Raw genomic sequence first — 20,611 nt, forward strand, 5'->3', positions numbered from 1 at the left:
GGTCTTTGGAGTTTGGAGTGCGCGGGGTCCCTGGGTTCACTCTGGGGAAGGTGTCACCAGAGCTCCCCTTTCAGCGGCTTGCAGGGAGTTTCTCAGGCGAGTTTCTCCATGAGACAGAGACAGTAGTTATACATAAAGAGCAGGTTTATTAGGTAAAGGGACAGAAAAGTAAAGACACTTGCAGACACCAGAGGGCAGGAAGAGCTGCCCAGAAAGGGACAGGTTTGCTGAGAGGCCTGAGTGGTTGCAGGCGGGCGGCCTTGAGGAGTTGCCTCTGCTGAGGGAGGTCAGTGAGGAGAAGCCCCGGCCTGGTACAGGTCACCGGCAGGCAGGAAGCTGCTGTTCTGCAGAGGGTCAGAGTTGGTGAAAAGAAGCACCCGCATAGTCACAGGTGGGCAAACGGACTGCTGCCCTGTGCCAGTGCAGAGACTGCACTGATAGTCTGTTTCTGTTTGGGAGGGGCTCACTCCTTTGTGGAGTGGCCTGTTTGTTGCTGGTTTTGAATAACTGAGAATCAGAAAGGGAGTGGATATTCCGGGATGGGCCCAATCTCTGCATCTTTACCCTCAGGTCTGTGTGTCCCAGACACTCCCTACAGCAGTTTGATACCTGCTTGGGCCTTATGCCTTGTGATAAGGCACTGGCGCCTAAGGATCTTGGCTTCTATAGTTGGCTTAATGGTCACGTGAGTTCCCTCCACCCCCACCTCCTTGTGTGAATCAGGTTTTAGTCTTGTCATGTCTCCTTTAGGTTTTCTATTCTCTCCTCCATCAGTTATGTGCCTTTGGTTTCCATTTTAAGTAAAAGTCTTCTGCTTCATGGAAGTTAGTGCTCTGGAGATCCTGAAACTGATAAAACACCAAGCCTAGGCCTAAGACTTAAGTCTTAAGTTGTACCGTGATACACAGGAGGACATAAGGAGCACTGGTAAAGGTAACTGCACAAACATGAATGATGGTACAGATTTGCTTTGTAAAAGTTACTTCCTGATTTTTCTTTATGTGTAACTGACATACAGCATTACAAGAACTTTGTTATAATATAGTGATTCATAAACATTTGTACATTGCCTTTCTCATTTCAAGGATAATTCCATAACCTTAATCATAAACCTATTTGATGGTTCCACAGTGAGGTGAAGGGACAGATTTGTGTGGAGAGAAACACAACAGGCTCAAGATGGGGCATGCTTGGTTCTGCCAAGACCAATACCTAAGCTAAATGCAGTTTCTGCCTTCCCCAAAAGTGGAATTCTAAACTAAGCATTGGTGATGTCATCTGCATGATAAGAAACCCCTGACTCCACTTGAGGAAGGTGGCTTTGCCTGAGATAATCTTTCTTTTGCTTTATTGATAATATTGTCCCACCTTATCTCTGACTAGAAAAACCATCCATTTGTGCAACCTCTCTGGGAGACTTTCTGCTTGCTAGGTGGGTGCTGCTGGACTAATGAGTCACTTAATAGAGCCAATTAGATTTCTAAATACTCAAGTGACTTGTTTTTTAAGGAGGCTAAGATGCCAATTGTTATACCATGGGAAACATTAAGAAAATAATTCAAGGGGCCTCCCTGGTGGCCTACGGGTTGACTCTCAGTACTATCACTGAGAGGGCCTGAGTTCCATCCAAGAGCAGGGAGCTAACCCACATACGGTGCATCAGACCTCTCCTGTCTCATCTGCTTCTCTCCTTAGCAGTATGTTCAGTATACCTGGCTGTTCTGCTTCCCACTCTGTCTCTGGTGAATCCTCTCAACCCCACCCGCGCATGTCTGGCCTACACCCCAGTTCTTCCACACAAAAATAAATAAGCAAAATCTTAAAAAAAAAAAAAAGCAAAATAATAGAAACAATTCAAAAGAAAAAAGAAACAAGGACATGAAAATGGTTCAGACCTAAGTGGTGTTTCATGTGCGAGTCCTGAGAGAGGTAAAGGATCAGAGGAGCGGGCGGCCAAGGGAAGTGTCAGCTCTTGTGCAGATTTGGATACAGTGTTCAAAAGGCAAACTCCAAAACAGAAATGGACACACTTGATTAATTATCTATAAAGCATAATTCTTGTAATTGTTTAATTGCTAGAGTTAATATTTATAGTCTACTTGTATGTAATGATAATAATGTGTGCATTAGATTTTCTCACTCTCAAATAGTTGGAAATTTACAGAACAACTGACTAGAAATGACGGCCCACCACACATACATGATTTACAGGTAACTAAATATTTTGCTTTTGTTTACTTTTTTTATTGAAGAAAAATATACATAGGATAAAGGTTTGTCAAAAACAATAATCTTAAACTTTGGCTTAAAAAATTTTACCATGTCTTAGGACTAAAAATTCAATATCAAAATTTAAAATATCCTTCCAAATTTTACAACAAACATTGAACTTAGGATCTAGGCTTTTAAATCTTCAAAAGTTGTAAAAAAAAAATAGCCTTTATGTTTAAACAGCTTCAGATCACTCGGGTGCCCTGTCACTGGTGTCATTCGAATTACATGTCAATAAATATGTTTCGTAAAAGTCCTAGAGCCGGCATCGCAACCAGGCAAACTGTCTCCAAAAAAGACCCTAGGACTTTTCAGCAGGTGGTCTGTAGACTTCCTGTATCAAAATGTGCCATAAATATGCCAAACACGTTGACCATTTCACCCCTACAATCCGCTTCAGAAGATTTGGAGCTGGATTTAGAACAGATGCCTGAGGAAAGCCTGGAAGAGATGTTTTTAAAAAACACCGCTTCCTGGGGTAGAAATTGCTTCAGAATTAGAAACTGAAACTCCACATGACCTGACAATACCTGCTCCTCATCCCTGACCATCCACATTTCACTCTGGAATCTCCAGCATCATCGAGAAGCAAGTCTTGCCCCAGCACACACCACTCGCTTCACACTGTCACCCTCCTCACTGACTCCATCTCCATGCTCTTTCCCCGCCACCCAGGAGGGTCACTCTCTCCACATCCGCCCTGCACTGGACACTGTCTGTCTTTTCTTTCTTGTCACTAAAAAATCTCAGATACATTGCATGACAGTGAAAGCACAGGGATGACATGTTGGAAGCTGACCCACGCTTAGGAAGGAATACGACTCTTTGCTACTGCGTAGGGAAAGAGTTTGTTCCATATTATGTATGATACAGAAGTGAAGCATAGTTTAAACTTTGGATGGGTTTTTAACAAAGCATTTGAGTCCCAATGCTTCTAGTCAAATTGGCAGTGTAGTAAATATTAGTTCTACAGCTTGTTCACATCCCTGAATAGCCGGCAGTAAGAGAGTCTCAAATGTTTTATACTTTTTTCGGTGCCACCCACCTTGGAGCATGTGGAGCATCTCACTGTGGGGAGTGATCTGCATTTCCCTGGTGCTAATGTCCAGCACCTTTTCATAGGCTTATTAGCACCATGGACTCTGGGTTCTGCAGAGATAACTACCTTCACACAGAGGGACTGTGAATACATAAATGTTAATATCTGTACATTGTTACTACACTATAAATATCTCAATACATGATATATAAGAATATATTCCTAACTGCTCTTCACTTCACCAACTAAAATAAATAGCAGCAGTGTTTCCAGCTGCCCAGACACAGAGGCGGGTCTGGTGGGAGTAGCTGCTGGAGACCAGCCCCAGCTAGAAGTTGTGTCAGGGGTCTCAGAGAGGAGAGGACGGCATCGGCCAAGTTTTCTCTCGGAGGACTGAAGGGAAGTGGAGCGAGGTAGGAGTGAGGTAGACACAGACACCTTAGTTCGTGCAAGTATCTCCTACTGAGGGTCCCAGTGGGTCTTTATTTATACCTTAAGGCGAGCGGTGGGATTACATCAGCGTTAAGCATTGAAGCAGAGCAAAGACAATACATATTTTCTCATGATCATGTAAAGACTCCCTTGGCCTTACACTGTAGGCCATTTTTTGGTAACCTAAGAACAATTAGTTTCCTAGGTACAGCTCATTTACTAGCATGATCAACGGTATAACATTTGGCAACATTTAAACTTTCCATTACAAAACATGGGTGTAAAGTTCCTATTCTATATTCAATTACTAAAATCAATTATTTCCTAGCACTCAATTAACTTGGTTAATATATTAATTCCTTCAAAGTGGTTTAAAACAATTCATCAGATCTACGTAAGTTCTACTGAAGTCTAACTTTTAACTAGAAATTCCTAGCCTCCACACGGCCTGCGAATTATTGACCTCATATACCAGGATATGTATTATTGCCACAAACAGGTACCTGCTACGTTAGGCGATGGTTTCCAAGCAAAGCTGGTTCAGGTCAGCTTGTTCTCCATAGTTCTCAGGGCCAAAACATTTCTTTCCTAACTATACCTTAAACAATTTTTTTTTTTTTTTTTATAAATTTTATTGTTATATTCCCCATACAATTGCCGCCCCCCATTCTGACCCCAATCCCTCCCCTCCCGCCCCCGCCCCCCTAAAAGTGTCTCTGTTCATAGTTTTTTGTTGATTTGATTTTTCACTTTCTTATAGTTTTTCATTTTCCTGTCCCTTGTTAAGTTTTTCTAGATTCCTGCTATGAGGAGACCATCCGGTATTTTTCTTTTTCTTTTTGGCTTATTTCGCTGAGCATGATCCCTTCAGGCCATCCATGTTGCAGCAAATTGCATGTGTTTATCTTTTTTGAATGCTGAGTAATATTCCATGGTATATATGTACCACATCTTCTTGATCAGTCATCTATTTTGGGCATTTGGGTTGTTTCCAAGCTTAGCTATGTAAACAGTGCTGCTATAAACATAGGGGTGCAGGTGCTCTTTGGAATTGATGTTTCTGTGTCCTTTGGGTAAATACCTAGGAGTGGAATTGCTGGGTCATATGGAAGCTCTATGTTTAGTAGGTCCAGAAATCTCCACACAGCTTTCCACAGAGGTTGGACCAGTTTGCACTCCCACCAACAGTGCAGAAGAGTTCCTTTTTCTCCACACCCTCGCCAACATTTGTTGTTGCTAGTTTTTTTAATATGTGCCATTCTCACTGGTGTAAGATGGTATCTCATGGTAGTTTTGATTTGCATTTCCCTGATGACAAGTGATGTTGAACATTTTTTCATATGCCTGTTGGCCATTTGCATTTCCTCTTCAGAGAAGTTTCTTTTAAGCTCTTCTGCCCATTTTTTGACTGGATTATTTTCTTTGTTGTTGTTGAGTCTCATCAGCTCTTTGCAGATTTTTGTGATCAGTCCTTTATCATTAGTGTTGGGTGCAAAAATGTTCTCCCAGTTGGTGGGGTTTCTCTTTGTTTTTGTTATTGTCTCTTTTGCTGTGCAAAAGCTCTTTAATTTGATATAGTCCCAGCTGTTTATCTTTGCCTTCACTATCACTGCTTTGGGTGATGTGTCTGTAAAGATGTCTTTGATGTGCAAATCACGTAGTGTTAAACAATTTTTTTACTTCTTTTGTGATAGTTCATGCGTAAGAGCAATAAGCCAATTGTCACCTGGGTCCAAATTAGGTTTTCACAGGCCAATTTGTAACTAACTTACTCCAGCATTAACCAAGAACAAAGAGGAGAGCATTAGCAGGCATTGCCATGGAGACTCCCTAGTTCAGATCTTCTTTGGGAAGTGCAAGAACTTCCTTCTTCTGGGAAGTACAACTTTCCCTCTTTGGGGGAGCACAGGAACTCCCCACTTCTCGGGAGTCTCCCCCAATGCCCAGACCTTGTCAAGAGACAGTATGGGAGGCGCAGCCTGCCGCAAGTAGCATCAGGAACAGCGGCTGTCCTATCTGGTGAGAGGCAAAGGTCTCACTTCTGCCAATTTAAAAAATGCCCAAGTCACAGAAGTCCACACAGGGGGCTCTTCAAGGGCCCCAGAAGGGGTCCTGCAAGTGAGAGGCTGGTATGAAGATTAAACTTCATTAGCTTCAAAACCAAAAAAACTTCATAGCTCCTTGCAAACCCACCTCTGCAGGAGATTGTAGACTCTTATTTCAAACTTCAGTTTTTATGATCAGGGGTTGACCATTTACATTCTCATGGTCTAGAGAGGAAACACCAAAAAATGGAGCAAATGTTACATCAATAAGAAAACTGTTGAGCTAATTCACACTATGATTACAGAGCAAAGACTTTTTCTCCTCTAAGGTCTGAGGGAACCCTGGTTTAGAGGGAAACAACACCCACCTCAGGTCTTGGAGACCTGCACCTGCCCCACACAGGATGGAGACTCTGCCCTGCCCCTCACCAAATCATCCTGCTCTTAGTACCGGCCTCCTCCCCCCAACAGCAAGAGGGAGCCCAGCCCCAATCTGAAAGCACAGGGTTCTGTGAGGAGGTAGATCAGGGGACAGGGCTTGGGGGAGACCCAGGACATCTCTCCTGAGTCCTGACCAGACCTCGGGTCCCAAGAACCTGAGGCCCCTGCTGCTCACCTCCAATGGCGCCTGATCTCCTCCTACATGACTTCACCTTGATGCCGATGATGCTGCCAATGACGACGATGACAAATAGGGGAGAGACGGAGATCAAAATCATCATCCAGTTGGACTGGTTGGTCTCTGGGGTTTTTGTTAGTGGCACTAAAAGAAACCAGAAGAAAACACCAAAAGCCCTGTCCAATCTGAAAATGTACCCCCTCAGCACCTGTGTTCCCAGGCAGCACATGTCCCCCCCACATTCCTGACTCATGGGACAGCCACTTTACAGGTCCTGGGGTATGAAGGTTAGGGGGTTGTGCCCTGTCCTTGTGGAGACCAGATTACAGCTGAGGGAGACAGCAAATGTCCACTGATTCTCACAGTTTGACTTGTTTATTGGGGGTTGACTTTTTGAGGACAACAGAGCTTGGGGGTGTTCAGTTCTGTCTGGGGAAGATGGTGAAGGCTTCATGAGAAGAGACTTCTGAGCTGGTTAAAGGAAAACTAAAACAGAAGATGGAAAGCCTTGGTGGAGGGGAGGGAGGTGGTGGATGGACAGGAGGAAGTGGGATCCTATGGGGTCTCTGACTCTGCAGACAGGAGTCCACCAAAAAATCAGACGATCCATCCATCACAATTTCAATCACACACTCACACCCCCAAGAAAGGTCAGAGACTTAATTTCCCACATCTTCCCGCCCCGCTCAGTTACCTGTGAGCTCCAGCATTTCTTCCCAGTGTGGTAGGAATTCCCGAAGCCAGTGACTGCAGTCTCCCCTGGAGATCTTCCTCAAATACTCTGTCAGCTGCTGGTTGTTCTCCCACTCCTCCCTGACCCCGCTGGCTCCAGGACCAATGGCCGACCACGTCCCGCTCATCGTGTCAAAGCGGAGGGCCCTCTGTCCATTGATGCTGAACTCCCAGGATGCACCAGTGCCTCCTTGTACTTCAAGCTGACAAGACAGCTTGGCCTGCAGGGTGGGGTGACCTGCCATCCACACACAAACACCTGGCATCACTGTGGCTGCCCCATTTCCCCCAGTAGTGAGATGGGGAAGGGGGGTGAGTGTCTCTGCACAGTTAGGGACCTGGGTTCCTCTCTCCAGGTCTTGCCCCTCCTTGCCCATCAGGTTCACAAGTGTCTAAGGTGGGACAGTGTTCAGTTTTCACACAAAGACCCTTTCCAGCTGAGCTGCTCCCTCCCCTCTTGCCCCTGTCTCCAACCCCTGGCCCTCCAACCCACACTCACCCTTGTTCCTGTTTTTCTCCAGTTTGATGTCAGGCAGGATCATCCTGAGCTCTCTCCCCACTTCTCCCAGTGTCTGGGTCAAGTCTGTCCATGTCTCAGTGGCCTTTACCTTCTCCCCCAGGGGACCCAGAGGCGTGACCTTGTGGCTGTCACAGTCGTACTGAAGGAAAGGGTTTCCATCCACTGAGCCCTGGGCTGCACCCCAGGGCTGCCCAGGTAGGGAGTGAGATGTGACAGTGAGGTTGAGGCAAAGAGAATGAGCAGCAGCTGTGAGAGAAACTCAGGTGAGGCCTGGGGACCCTGGGCAGGGCCTGCTGCAGAGGAAAGCATCTCCCTCCAGCCCCTCATCATCTCAGTGCTGCTCCACCTTGAACTCTCTGAGGGTTAAATACTCTGAAGCCACCATGGACCCTCCTGTGCCCAGGAGATTCCGCTGATAATTATCTTCAGTGACATATAATCTCGCTGAGAGGACTTTCCACAGAAAGGAGGAAAAGACACATAGGACATGAGGAACTGCATGATGGTCCCAGGTTTCAGGAAAGGCTCCTGGAGGAGAAGGTAGGACTGGGCAGGCAGGAGGGTGAGCTGCCTCCTGTGAGCCCAAGGGGACAGAAGGTGCCTTAGGCTGAGTTTGGAGACCTGGGTGTAACATCCTGGGGAGCCTGTCTGCACAGACCACACCCTGGCTCTCTTTCAGAGAAGGGAACAGGCGCCCCCTGCTGAGACCAGCCCCAAGTCCCTGTGCTCAGGTCCTCCCTCTACCCTCCTCCCCAGGAGACCCCAGGACACTCACAGCCCACAGTCTTCCAGGCTGGTCTCAGCAGCAGCAGCAAAAGGAAACACAGGGTGTGAGAGGCCAGGGCCATTCCTGCTGAGAGGGGGAGAGAGCAACTGGTGAGAGTTACCTGTGCCTGGACTGACACTTGGGGTAGAATTTATACATAACTAGAGTGGACAATACTGAGGACGACCTTGGCTAGGACTCACCAACGGCTATGAAGTATTTTGCAAGTATTTAATTATAACAGTTATTTAGAAAAAACAGAAACGGGGATGGAAGAGCACAGGGACTGTGCTGAGGCCTCTTGGGAGCTACTGTGGTGGGAAAAGCACCAGGACTGCAGCAGAGGTGGGACATCAAACACTGTGCAAAAAGCAACAACGATGTAAGAGAAAAAAACCCACAAAAATGTACTTTGAATAACCCTCTCCTCTCTCCACCGCATCGCACCAAAGAACCCTCTGTGCAGTGGGAGGGATTGTGTATGTGTGTGTGTGGGGGGGGGCGGCATCTGTGCGCTTCTCTCCTCCCCATCAGCCACAACTTCCTCCATCTTCCCATCTATTTCCCCCACTCCGGGTCTTTCCAACTCTTTTCTCCTCCATGAGGAGGATTTTCTCTCCCCAAGGCTCCCCAGGGTCCGTCAGCCCAGCTGAGGCAGCAGCGCCGCGTCCTCGCGCAGCCGGGGTGGGGGCCGCAGAGCCGGCCTCGCGCGGGGGGGGGGTGGGGAGGGACCGAGTTCGCCCTCTGACCGCCGGGGGCTTCAGCAGGACTCCCTGGGCAGGTGTGGCCCGGGACCCCCACAAGCTCTCTGCAGGTCCCAGAGGAAGAGATGAGCCCCTGGGGTGCTTTTGGCGTCTGCGGACCGGGCTGGCCCGCGTGGCTACACGTTATCAGGCACATGTTGAGTGAGTGATCTCTGGCTGCTCCCCTGCTCTCCGCCTTGGGGCCCCGGCTCTGCCTCTGCACCCCCTTTCTCGATAACCTTTCATTTCTAGAGTCGCTTTGGGCTGTCCTGGAATCCCAGGCTGAGAACTCGCGCCCAGTCACCCCGTCTCCGCGAGGCGCCCCGGACAGTCGCGGGGCTCAGGCGAGGAAGACGCTCCTCCCGCCCCTGCCCCACCCGCGGCGACCCCTCCAGGCGCCGGGGAGCAGAATCCCCGCAGAACGTCTAGAACCTTCCTCCCCACTGACCGCCGGCCCCGCGTCCAGGCGGCTCCCCTGCGCCAGGCGCGCCCCCGCCCTCCCGGCCCCCCCTCAGGGGGCGCTTGGGGGGACGCCCCGGGGCTGGACTTGGGGGGCTGCTCCCCGCCTGTCCCGCCCTCACCCGCGTCCCCGGGGGGCTCGGAGCCCAGCTCCCCTGTCCCCCCCACTCCAAAACCATGGGGGCGCGGGTCCCGTGACTGCACTTGTGAGGGCCAGGGCCGGGGGAAGGATCTCGGCGGGGCGGGCGCGGCGCGGGGAAGTTGAACCCCGTCTCTCCTGAGGATTGAGCTGGAGCGATGACTCACACCCGAGAGTGAGCATCTGCCGGGAGGAGAGACAAGGGGTGTGGTGGCCGTGTTCCCACTTCTCTGGAGCGGGCAGGCTCTGCGGGAAAGGCCAGACCAGCCCAGCAGCCAACTCCAGCGTGTGCACTTATTTTTTTTTTTTTAAGATTTATGTATTTATGCACACAACAGCTGGGGTACAGGCCAGAGGTGCGGGCAGTGAGAGGATTCACCAGAGACAGAGTGGGGAACAGAACAGGCAGACTGACGAAATACACTGCTGAGGGGAGCAGCGGGCAAGACAGGAGAGGTCTGCGGCTCCATGTGGATTGTCTGATGTGGGTTTCTCCCTGGCCACCGGGGATCAAAACTGTGCTGCAGAGGTTGCAGATTGCTTCCTAGTGCAGTGCTTCACCCCCTTGTGCCACCAGGGAGGCCCCTCGTGTGCAGTTATTTTCCCTTAAGTTCCCATAGGTTCTTGTCCCACCAACCCTTGAAAAAGAATTCGCAGACATTTTACCTGAGTAAGCAGAAAGAAACAAGCTTTGTTTAAGAAAGAAAGTTAGAAAAAAAAAAGAAAGAAAGTTTACTAAAGGAAGACAGTCAGGACTCCCAGGTGCGCTGTACTTTAAGGGTGGGGGGGGGCGGCTCTGCTCCGGGGCGGGGCGTGTCCTCCCCCCTCCCCTCAGAGCGGCCCCGCCCGGGCTCAGGGCTGTTCTCTCCAGGGTCACCTGCCGTGTTTGCTCCTCCCGGACTCTCTGCCTCGTCTCTGGGGTGTCTGGTGGGCGCCTCTCAGACGCCCCTGCCCTGATCCAGAAGCCCCTGGGACTCCCCGAGGCCCTGCCCACGCAGTCCCCGCAGCTGCCCGGTCACCCCCACCTGCCCTGGACTCACCCCAGCCCCGTCACCCTGGCCCGGCGTCTGGTGGGTCCAGGTAACTTGGGTGAGGAGAGAAAACCCAATACAAGAAAATGAACTAAAATAAAACATTAAGATAAAAAGAATGAAAAACTCAAAAAGAAATCCTTAAAATCCTATAAATAAAATTATTTAAATAAAATCATATAAGAACTAAAATAGGTGCTCCCTGGTGACTACCATCTCCCGCCACTGTGAAGGCCCATGGGATGGCCTCAGTTCCATGTTGAGCCAGGGAGGTGACACACATGGCACAGCAGAACCTCTCCAGTCTGGCCTGATGCTCTCCTCAGCAGAGTATTTCAGAAGATCTGCCTGTTTGGCTCCCCACTCTGTCTCTGGTAAACCTTTCATCCCCTCCCCAAGCTCTGGCCTACACCCCAGTTGTATGTCAAAATAAATAAAATTAAACAAAACTAAAAAAATTAAAACAAAGCAATAAGTAAAAGAATTATAATAAATGAAACACAAGAGATAAAGTCAGTAAGTTCAATAAATGAAATAATTAAAGGACAATAAATAAAATAAAATTTTATTCCCCAAAAGGCCATGCTAGTCCATTTGTGATGAAGGACTGAACAAGCCAAGGGAGCAGGTCCCCACCGACCTGCACCCTCTCCTCCTGCTCCTCATCCCTGACGGTCCATATTTCACTCTGGAACCTCCAGGGTCAGGGACCAGCAGGTCTTCCCCAACACATAGCCCCTCACCTCACCCTCACTGACTCTCCATCCCTGGTCTCTCTACCCAGCCCCCCAGGGGGTTCACTTTGTCCATATCCGATCCACACTGGGAACACGGTGGTCTAGATTCTATTCCTGCCAGTTGATGTTAAGTGGTTATCTCTGTGACATCCCACTCAAGGACAGACTGGACACAACACTTAAGAACAATGATGACTGCAAGGAGAGAAGACATAGTGACCCCGGCTGAGGAGGCCAGATCTGTGTGGATGGTCCGCAGACCTCATCTTGCCTGGTGCGTGCAGCTTTTGTCAGAAGTGCATTGATGGGCCTCCCTGGTGGCGCAGAGCTTGAGCGCTGGGTTGCGAAGCTGCCCCCGGCCTCTGCCGCGCCGGTTCGATCCCCCGCTGCTCCCCGGCCACCGGAGGAGGGTCCCACATGGCTCGCAGACCCCTCCTGCTGCCCGCTGCTCCCCTCAGCAGTGTACTTCGGTCCTTCTGCCTGCTCTGCTCCCCGCTCTGGCTCTGGTGAATTCTCTCACCCTCCCGCGCTTCTGACTGTACCCAGTGCTTGTATAAACAAATAAATAAATAATCTTAAAAAAAAAAAAAAAAGAAGAAGTGCACTGATGTACGGAGTGATCCAGACTAAGGCGGACCAGCAGGACCAGAGAGAGACAAGACCTCAGATCCCTGAGGAAAGCCTGGAAGAGATGTTTTAAAAATCACCCACTTCTTGGGGTAGAAATTTCTTCAGAATTAAAAATGGAAACTCCACATGATCTGACAATACCTGCTCCTCATCCCTGACCGTCCACATTTCACTCTGGAAACTCCAGTATCACGGACAAGCAGGTCTTGCCCAGCACACCCCCTCACCTCACTGTGTCTGTCACCCTCCTCACTGACTCCATCTCCACACACTCTCCCAGACACCCCACCCAGGGGTTCACTCTCTCCACATCCTCCCTACACTGTCACTGTCTGTCTTTTCTTTCTTGTCACTCAATATCCCAGATACATTTCATGACAGTGAAAGCACAAGGGATGACACGTTGGAAGCTGACCCATGCTTAGGGAGGAAGACAACTCTCTGCTAAGAAGGAGGTAAAGAGAAAAAACACCCCCCTCCCCCCAAATGTACTTGGAATAACCTCTCCCCTTTCTCCTCAGCATAGCACCATAAAACCCTTCTCTAGCTGGCAGGATTGTGTGTGGGGTGTGTGTGTGTGGGGGGGGAGGATCCCTGAGCTCCTCTCCTACAGCGGCCACAACTTTCTTCTCCCCTCTCCCCTTTCCTCCCTCCCCTTGCTCATCTCCCCATCTATTTCCCCCACTCCGGGTCTTTCCAACTCTCTTCTCCTCAGTGATGGGGATCTTCTCTCCCCAAGGCTCCCACAAGGTCAGTCAGCCCAGCTGAGGCGGCAGCGCCGCGTCCTCGCGCAGCCGGGGTGGGGGCCGCAGAGCCGGCCTCGCGCGAGGTGTGGGGGGGGGCGGGACCGAGTTCGCCCTCTGTGCAGTGGGCGGCTGGAACTGCAAGGCCCAGAAGCTTCAGCAGGACTCCCTGGGCAGGTGTGGGCCGGGACCGGGACAGGCCGCTCTGCGGGTCCCAGAGGGAGAGACGAGCCCCTGGGGTGCTTCTGGCGTCTGCGGACCGGGCTGGCGCCGCGACGACACAGGTTAGCAGGCGCACGTTGAGTGATTGATCTCTGGCTGCTCCCCGCCTTCGGGCCCCCGGCTCTGCTCTGCACCCCCTTTCTCAATAAACCTTTCACTTCTCTCTGGAGTGGCTTTGGGTTGTCCTGGAATCCCAGGCTGAGAACTCGCGCCCAGTCACCCCGTCTCCGCGAGGCGCCCCGGGACAGTCGCGGGGCTCAGGCGAGGAAGACGCTCCTCCCGCCCCTGCCCCACCCGCGGCGACCCCTCCAGGCGCCGGGGAGCAGAATCCCAGCGGAAAGTCTAGAACCTTCCTCCCCACTGACCGCCGGCCCCGCGTCCAGGTGGCTCCCCCGCCCTCCCGGCCCCCCCTCAGGTGGGCGCTTCGGGGGGACGCGCCCTGGGCTGGACTCGGGGGGCTGCTCCCCGCCCGCCCCGCCCTCACCCGCGTCCCCGGGGGGCTCGGAACCCAACAGGGGCGTCCGGGCGGGGAGGACCCCAGCTCCCCTCTCCCCCAGGCCCACCCCGCGAGACGATGCGCCGCCGTCCGGGCCGAGGGGGCCGGGCCCCGCGACAGCACCTGTGAGGGGCCGGGGGTCCCCGCGCGAGGCCGGGGGAGGATCTCGGCGGCGGGCGCGGATGGAGGAGAGGCCCGTGCAGGGTCGGGGCGGGACGAGGCTGGAACGTGCACTCGTCCCAGGTCTGCGGGCGGAGCGCGCCTCCGCCGGCGAATTTATACACTCCAGACTGGCCGGGGTGTGGACTGAGCTCCCTGCGGGGCGGGGCGTTGCAGCTTCCCACGCACTCCACCTGCGAATCAGCGCCGCGCGGCCTCTCGCCTCATCCCGGCCCCGCCCCCGCCCCCGCCCGCCCTGCGGCGCCCCCGCCAGCCGGTCCCACCCATCCCCGAGCCCCGCTGGAAGTCAGGGCGCCCCGCCCCCAACCCGACCCGCCGGCGCGCGCCCAGGGTCGCTAACGTGCTTTGCACTGAGTAGGAGGCGCTGTTAATTGAGCCCTTGAATCACCGCAGGGTCTTGTTCCACGAAGCCATAAAGAGGAATTCAGACATTTGAGATGAGTAAGCGAGAGAAACAAACTTCGTTTAAGAAAGTAAAGTTTATTTAAAGGAAAAATCAAAATCAAGATCACCAGGCACCTGTAAACCAGGGACATGCTGCATTGGTGGGGGAATGTTGGGGGGAAGGATGTCCTGAGCAAACCCCACACAGGCTTTGGGGACTCCGTTCCCACGCCGTCAAGACACTGGGGACCACAACCCCCATGATCACCAGAGGGAGGGTGTGAGGACTTGAGGGTGGAGTGAAGCAGCCGATTTTCTCAGCCAGGTGAGGGGGTCTCGCTGTCTTGGCTGGTGCTCTTGGTCAGACAGCCTTCGGTCTGGGGGTCATTGGGCATTCCAGTCAGCTGGACGGGAGGACGCATTTAAACATTTATCTCCCTAGGGCCTCCCCTGGCGGGTGAGCACCGCGCTGTGAAGCTGCCCGCAGCCTCTTCAGCGCCGGTTCGATCCTGGCCGGCTGGCGAGGGTCCCACATGGCGCGCAGACCTCTCCTGCCGCCCGCTGCTCCCTCAGCAGTGTACTTCAGCCTGTTCTGTTCCCCGCTCTGTCTCTGGTGAATCCTCTCATCCATTGCATCTCTGGCCTGTATGCATAAACACATAAATCTTTAAAAAAATCATTTAAAAAATGTAAGAAGATGAAGCATTTGATTTCATTTGGAGCAGTGGCCTTTATAAAAACACAATAAAATTCATTTTTTAGCTCTTAAAAAAAATAAAGAAAGAAAGTAAGGACTCCCAGGCATGCTGTACTTGGGAGGGGCAAGGAAGACTTGGGGGGCCCTGTCTCGGAGTATTTAAACCATTTTCTCCCCTATTCTCATCATCCTACTTTGTGATTGGCTCTATTCCCAGTGGCTCTACTGCAGGGCAGATGTGTCCACTTTCCCAGCTCTTAGCTTACAGTTTACCTCCCGTGTCTAAGGTCTTATTCGCCCAAGTTTTAACTATATTTGCTTGGTCCTCCTGGACTTTCTGCCTCATCTCTGGAGTATGTTTTGGTTTGCACCTCTTAGAATCTACTGTCCTTGTCTAGAAGCCTCTTTAATTCTCCAGAAGGCCCTGCCTGTGCTCCCTACAGCTGCCTAATTATCCCTAACTTGCCATGGGACTCAGCACCAGCCACTGTCACGCTGGTTAGTCATCTAGTGTGGTCCATGGAACTTGGATAAGAAAAGAAAACCCGGGCCTCCCCGGTGGCGCAGCAGTTGAGCGCTGGGTTGCGAAGCTGCCCGTGGCCTCTGTGGCGCCGGTTCGATCCCCGGCTGCTCCCCAGCCACTGGAGGAGGGTCCCACATGGCGCACAGACCTCTCCTGCCGCCCGATGCTCCCCTCAGCAGTATACCTCGGTCCTTCTGCCTGCTCTGCTCCTTGCTCTGGCTCTGGTGAATTCTCTCACCCTCCCGCGCTTCTGACTGTACCCAGTGCATGTATAAACAAGACAAATAAACAAACAAACAAATAAATAAAACATGCCTCCATAAAAAAAAAACAACCCAATGAAAGAAAATAAACTAAAATGTTAAGACAAAAAGATCGAGAAAGTCAAAAGGAAATCCTTAAAATACTACAAATAAAATAATTTAAATAAAATCATATAAGAACTAAAATAGGGCCTCCCTGGTGACCTGCCACCCAGAAGACCCACAGGATGGCCTGAGTTGGATCACCTGCCAGGGAGCTGACCCACCTGGCACAGCAGACCTCTCCTGTTTTGCCTGCAGCTCCCCAAGTAGTGTATTTGAAAGGATCCACCTGTTCTGCTCCCACCCTGTCTCTGGTGGATCCTCTCACCCCCCAACTTCTGGCCTACACCCCAGTTCTACACAGAACTAAATAAAATGAAAAAAAGAACTAAAATAAACAAAAAATTAAGCAATAAGTAAAATAATTAATATAAATGAAATACAACAGATAAAATAATTAAATACAATAAATGAAATAATTAAAATATAGCAAATAAAATGTTATTCCCTGTAAGACCATCTAGTCCATCTATGATCAAGGACTGGACAAGCCAAGGGAGCAGGTCCCCACTGAGCTTTCTAGCACCATCCCCTCCTGCTCCTCATCCCTAAGGTCCACATTTCACTCTGAAACCTCCAGGGTCAAGGACATTCAGGTCTTCCCCAGGACACACACTCCCTCACCTCACACTATCACCCTCACTGACTCTCCATCTCTGTACTCTCTCCCCAGCCACCCAGGGTTTCACTCTGTCCACATCCGCCCTACACTGGGCACTGCCTGTCTTTTCTTTCTTGTCACTAAATATCTCAGACACATTTCATGACAGTGACAGCACAAGGGATGACACAATGGAAGCTGACTCACACTTAGGAAGGAATACAACTCTTTGCTAATGCGTAGGAAGAAAGTTAGTTGCCTATTATGTATGATTCAGAAGTGAAGCATAGTTTAAACTTTGGTTTCTGGACCTGGGGATATCTTACTATCACACACATGCACACGCACGCTTGCACCCTACAGGACAATCCCCTCTCTACATGGTCTTTGTTCATGTTTCTGCCACGATATAACAGCCGAATGGATGTTTGTGCAGTAGGATTTCTTGTTCAGGTTGTTGGGAGAACAGGAATTTCATCTTCAGCACCAGGAGGAAGTGGCATCATGTGTTAAGAAAATGTGCAGTATTGGGCCTCCCTGGTGGCCCAAAGGGTTATGACTCAACACTTTGACGCTATCCACAGCCACTGCAGCACGAGTTCCATCCCCAGCCAGGGAGGTGACCCACATGGTCCAGCAGACCACTCCCCACTCCCTTGTTGCTCCCCTCAGCAGTGTATTTCAGTAGATTTGCCTGTTCTGCTCCCCACTCTCTCTGGTGAATTCTCGTACCTCCCACACCTTTGGCCTACACCCCAGTTCTTGAATGCAGAAATGAAGAATAAAAATAAATCTTCAAAATGCGGAGTCTTGATCCAGGTCCAGTCTCAGTGGCTCGGGCAGCACCGCGGACCTTCTGAAAAGAATAAGGTGTTTGTCTCAGAGAGATCCTGGGTCCCTTCTCCTGGGGCTGCCCCTCTCCAGGAACACCCCCCCCCAACTCAGAGCCTTACCCTCTCTCATGGTCAGGCCCTTCCCTTTACCTGCCCAACCCCACCCTGCGTGCAGTAGCCTAAGAGGTATTGACCCAAGTCATGACTGAATGACTCAAGTCCATTGGCATGAACAGGCCCTAAGCCTTGCTGGCCCTTCCCTCCCTCTGGATTCACAGTGAGGACACCTTGGCACTCAGGGCCGGGCTTGTCCAAGTTCTTGCTCAGGTGACATGAGCCCTTCTCACCTGGTTTCAATCCCCCATGAGCAGGTTCAGGGGTAAGACTGGAAATTCCATCCCCCTCCTCACAACCAGCCATCTGCACGTCACGTCCTAGTACCTTCAATGTAACCCATGATGCCAAGTAGGATGGTGCAGGGGAGGAGGGTCACAGGGATGAGCCAGTGCATGTGTCTGACAGTCCTGGCTTTGGATGTGAGGGGGCTGTGGTGGGCGATGCTGAAATGGAAACCCAAGAGTGAAAACCCTCAGCCAGACCCCACAGGTGAGACGAGGCCGCCTAGCGCCTGCTGGCCCAGCTCCAGCATAGAGGAGGACGCTCTACTCCTCTACTGTTGGGCCACAGTGACAGGCCCTGGGTAGGGGGTGATGGGTGGGCCTAAGACAGGAGTTGGGCCCTGAACCCCCAGGGCCTCACACAGTGAAGGGAACTAGGGTGACCTCTAATGAGTCATCCCTGCTGTGACAGAGGAGGGCCCAGGAGAGGTGCAGAGAGTCCTCTCAGGAGCTGGCATGCGAGGTGGACAGGACAGACTGCAGACACACAGCAGGTGAGACAGAGGAAGGGTTTCTCAGAGAAGGGAGAGTCAGAAGGAAACCTCTGAAAAGAGCATGACTCCCTTGTGTGTGGGGTCAGCTAGAATCCCCAGAGCAATGTCCCAGGGGGAGATGCGGCTGCCTCTGCCGCTGAACGCATGTGAACCTAATGGAAAAAGGGAGGCTTTTACTCAGACACACAGTAAGTCAGAGTAAATAAGACCCTTTCCCCTGTGCGCTGGACTGGACAGTCAATGACGGGTAAGATCGGGGGCAGACTAAAGATGGCACTGGCTAGCTGCATGTCTGTGTCTCCTGATGACCTAAGACAGGCGCAGTCCCCGAGGGGCTTCATCATGAAAATCTTTGCCGTTCAACTCTGGCAAATGCCTAAATGCTTGTAAACCCAATCCAGGCACTAAGCCCGCAGTAAAAACCCCTCCTTTGCCTGAGAACATGGCTGCCGCAGAACGTCACCAGAAAACAAGCCTGATGGAGCTACCGACAAAGCAGTTTAACTATTAACCAGTTGGTCATTGTTCCTGCATAAGAAGCAACTTAGCAACCACTCTATAATTATACTGTTTTCTCAACTACTTTATCTTTTCTATACTTGTGAAATCTTTGTCTTGGAAATGCATGACAAAGAATATAACTTGTGCTAATGTTAGTTTTCAAGTAATTATACTACTTCTCACATGAGACAATACTACAAATATAAAAATGCTTACATATATAAAAATTGTTTGTGATTACATAAAGTAAAATGTAGAACCAGTGAAATATTATACTTTCTACAATAACTGATAAGCTGTAGCCTTGGAAACAGAACAAGAAAAACTAGCTTAAAGAATGCTGTTCTGTGCAATCATGAATAATTGTGTAGGCTTAGATTGCTGTAATCATTACCTTGAGATTGTTATCTGTCCTTTACTATGCAACATTGGTCACATCTATAACGATAGATAGCATGAGGCCTTATGTATTAGTAATCATCTCACGCTGAGAAAAATTTAACTTGTATGAAATCATCCATTGTTAAAAAAGGTATAAAAATGGATGATGATTTTGAGCACATTACATTCAGGTCTTCACTCTTGAAGTGTGTCTGTCTGTCATTTATGCGCTGAATCCTTGACCATCCTGCACAGTTTCTCATCGCTGGGACGGCCTTGCCAGTCTACTGCTGCGCTGGTCCCCGGCAGTGGAGAGAGGGCGGGAGGAGAAGGGGAAGGAGGGAGAACACCCCTGTGACCAGTGTCTCCTGAGAGCCGCTCCCTGTGCAGGATCAGCTGCTCCCTCAGGCAGACTCACACCCAGTCTCTCTCTCTCTCTCTCTCTCACACACACACACACACACACACACACACTCATGTCAGAAAACCAGGCTTCCTGCCCACACAGCACTACCTGTCGTCCCTGGCATCTCCCGGTGCGCTGCCACCTGCCGAAGCCACATCTTGCAGTGCCCGAGGGACATCTTCAAGAGCAAGTGGTTCAGGTCTCTGTCCTCCGCCCACCTCTCCAGCTTCCCCGTGTCTGCGGGCGGGTCCCCCGTCCAGAGTCTGGTCTCTGAGTCCAGGCGCAGGGAGATGTGTCCATGGACGACGAAGCGCCAGGATGCGCGGCTCTGTCCACGGGCCTCCCCCTCACACACCACCGTGCCCTGCAGGGAGAGGGGCCCTGCCCCGGGGAAAGAGCTGGGTCTCTGCTCTCCACAGCCTTGGCCCACCCGGTACCCACCCCCCTGGCCCTTGACTCCCTGCCCTGCTCTGTCCTCCACATCCTCCCTCCTTGGGGTCTCTGGGGAGGAACCAACTCCACACAAACACCACAGTTTGACACAAACCTCATGGTTTCCTGGGCCCACGGGGATGTTTTTCTGCCCTGGGGCTTCCCCACTCACCACTGCTTCTCACCATCCCTGGTTGCAGGTCAAGCAGTTTCTTCTTGAGCTCCTCCATCAGGTCCTTGAGGGATTCAGTCTGTCCCTCCCAGGCCTCTGTGGCGTCCTCCTTGGTCCCCAGAGGAAAGACTGGTTTCACCTCCTGCCCCCCACAGCGATAGTGAAGGAAGAGGGACCCCTCCACCTGGCCTTGAATCTCACACCATGGTCGTTCAGGCCCTGGGCCGAGGAATGATGGAGAAGTTGTAGCAGAGGCGCTGGACAGCTGTGAATGAGAACCAGGGGGGGCTGGAGCGGGAGGGAAGGGACACAGACTCCCCTCTCGATCTGTGGGACCCAAGAGACTCTCTGAAGGGCTGGGCTGGAAGAGCAAGGCTCCCCGGGTGACCCCTCCCTCTCCCCAGAAATCAGGACATGTCCCCTGTGCCCTCCAGGCCACCCCCAGCTCCAGTCAGCCACAGAGGAGTCTGCCCAGCACATGCCAGGCGGCCCTGGTGAGAATGGCAGCTGAGTGACCTTGCAGGACAGGGAAGCGCCTGCAGTGGGGGCTGCTCCTGAGGAAGGGGAGGGAGGGTGGGACAGAAGCCAAGGTGGAGAAGGAGAGTTTGCAGAGCTGGTCA

Source organism: Talpa occidentalis, unplaced genomic scaffold (assembly GCF_014898055.3).
Source record: "Talpa occidentalis isolate TD23 unplaced genomic scaffold, MPIMG_talOcc4v2.1 talOcc4.2, whole genome shotgun sequence".
NCBI classification, from domain to species: Eukaryota; Metazoa; Chordata; class Mammalia; order Eulipotyphla; family Talpidae; genus Talpa; species Talpa occidentalis.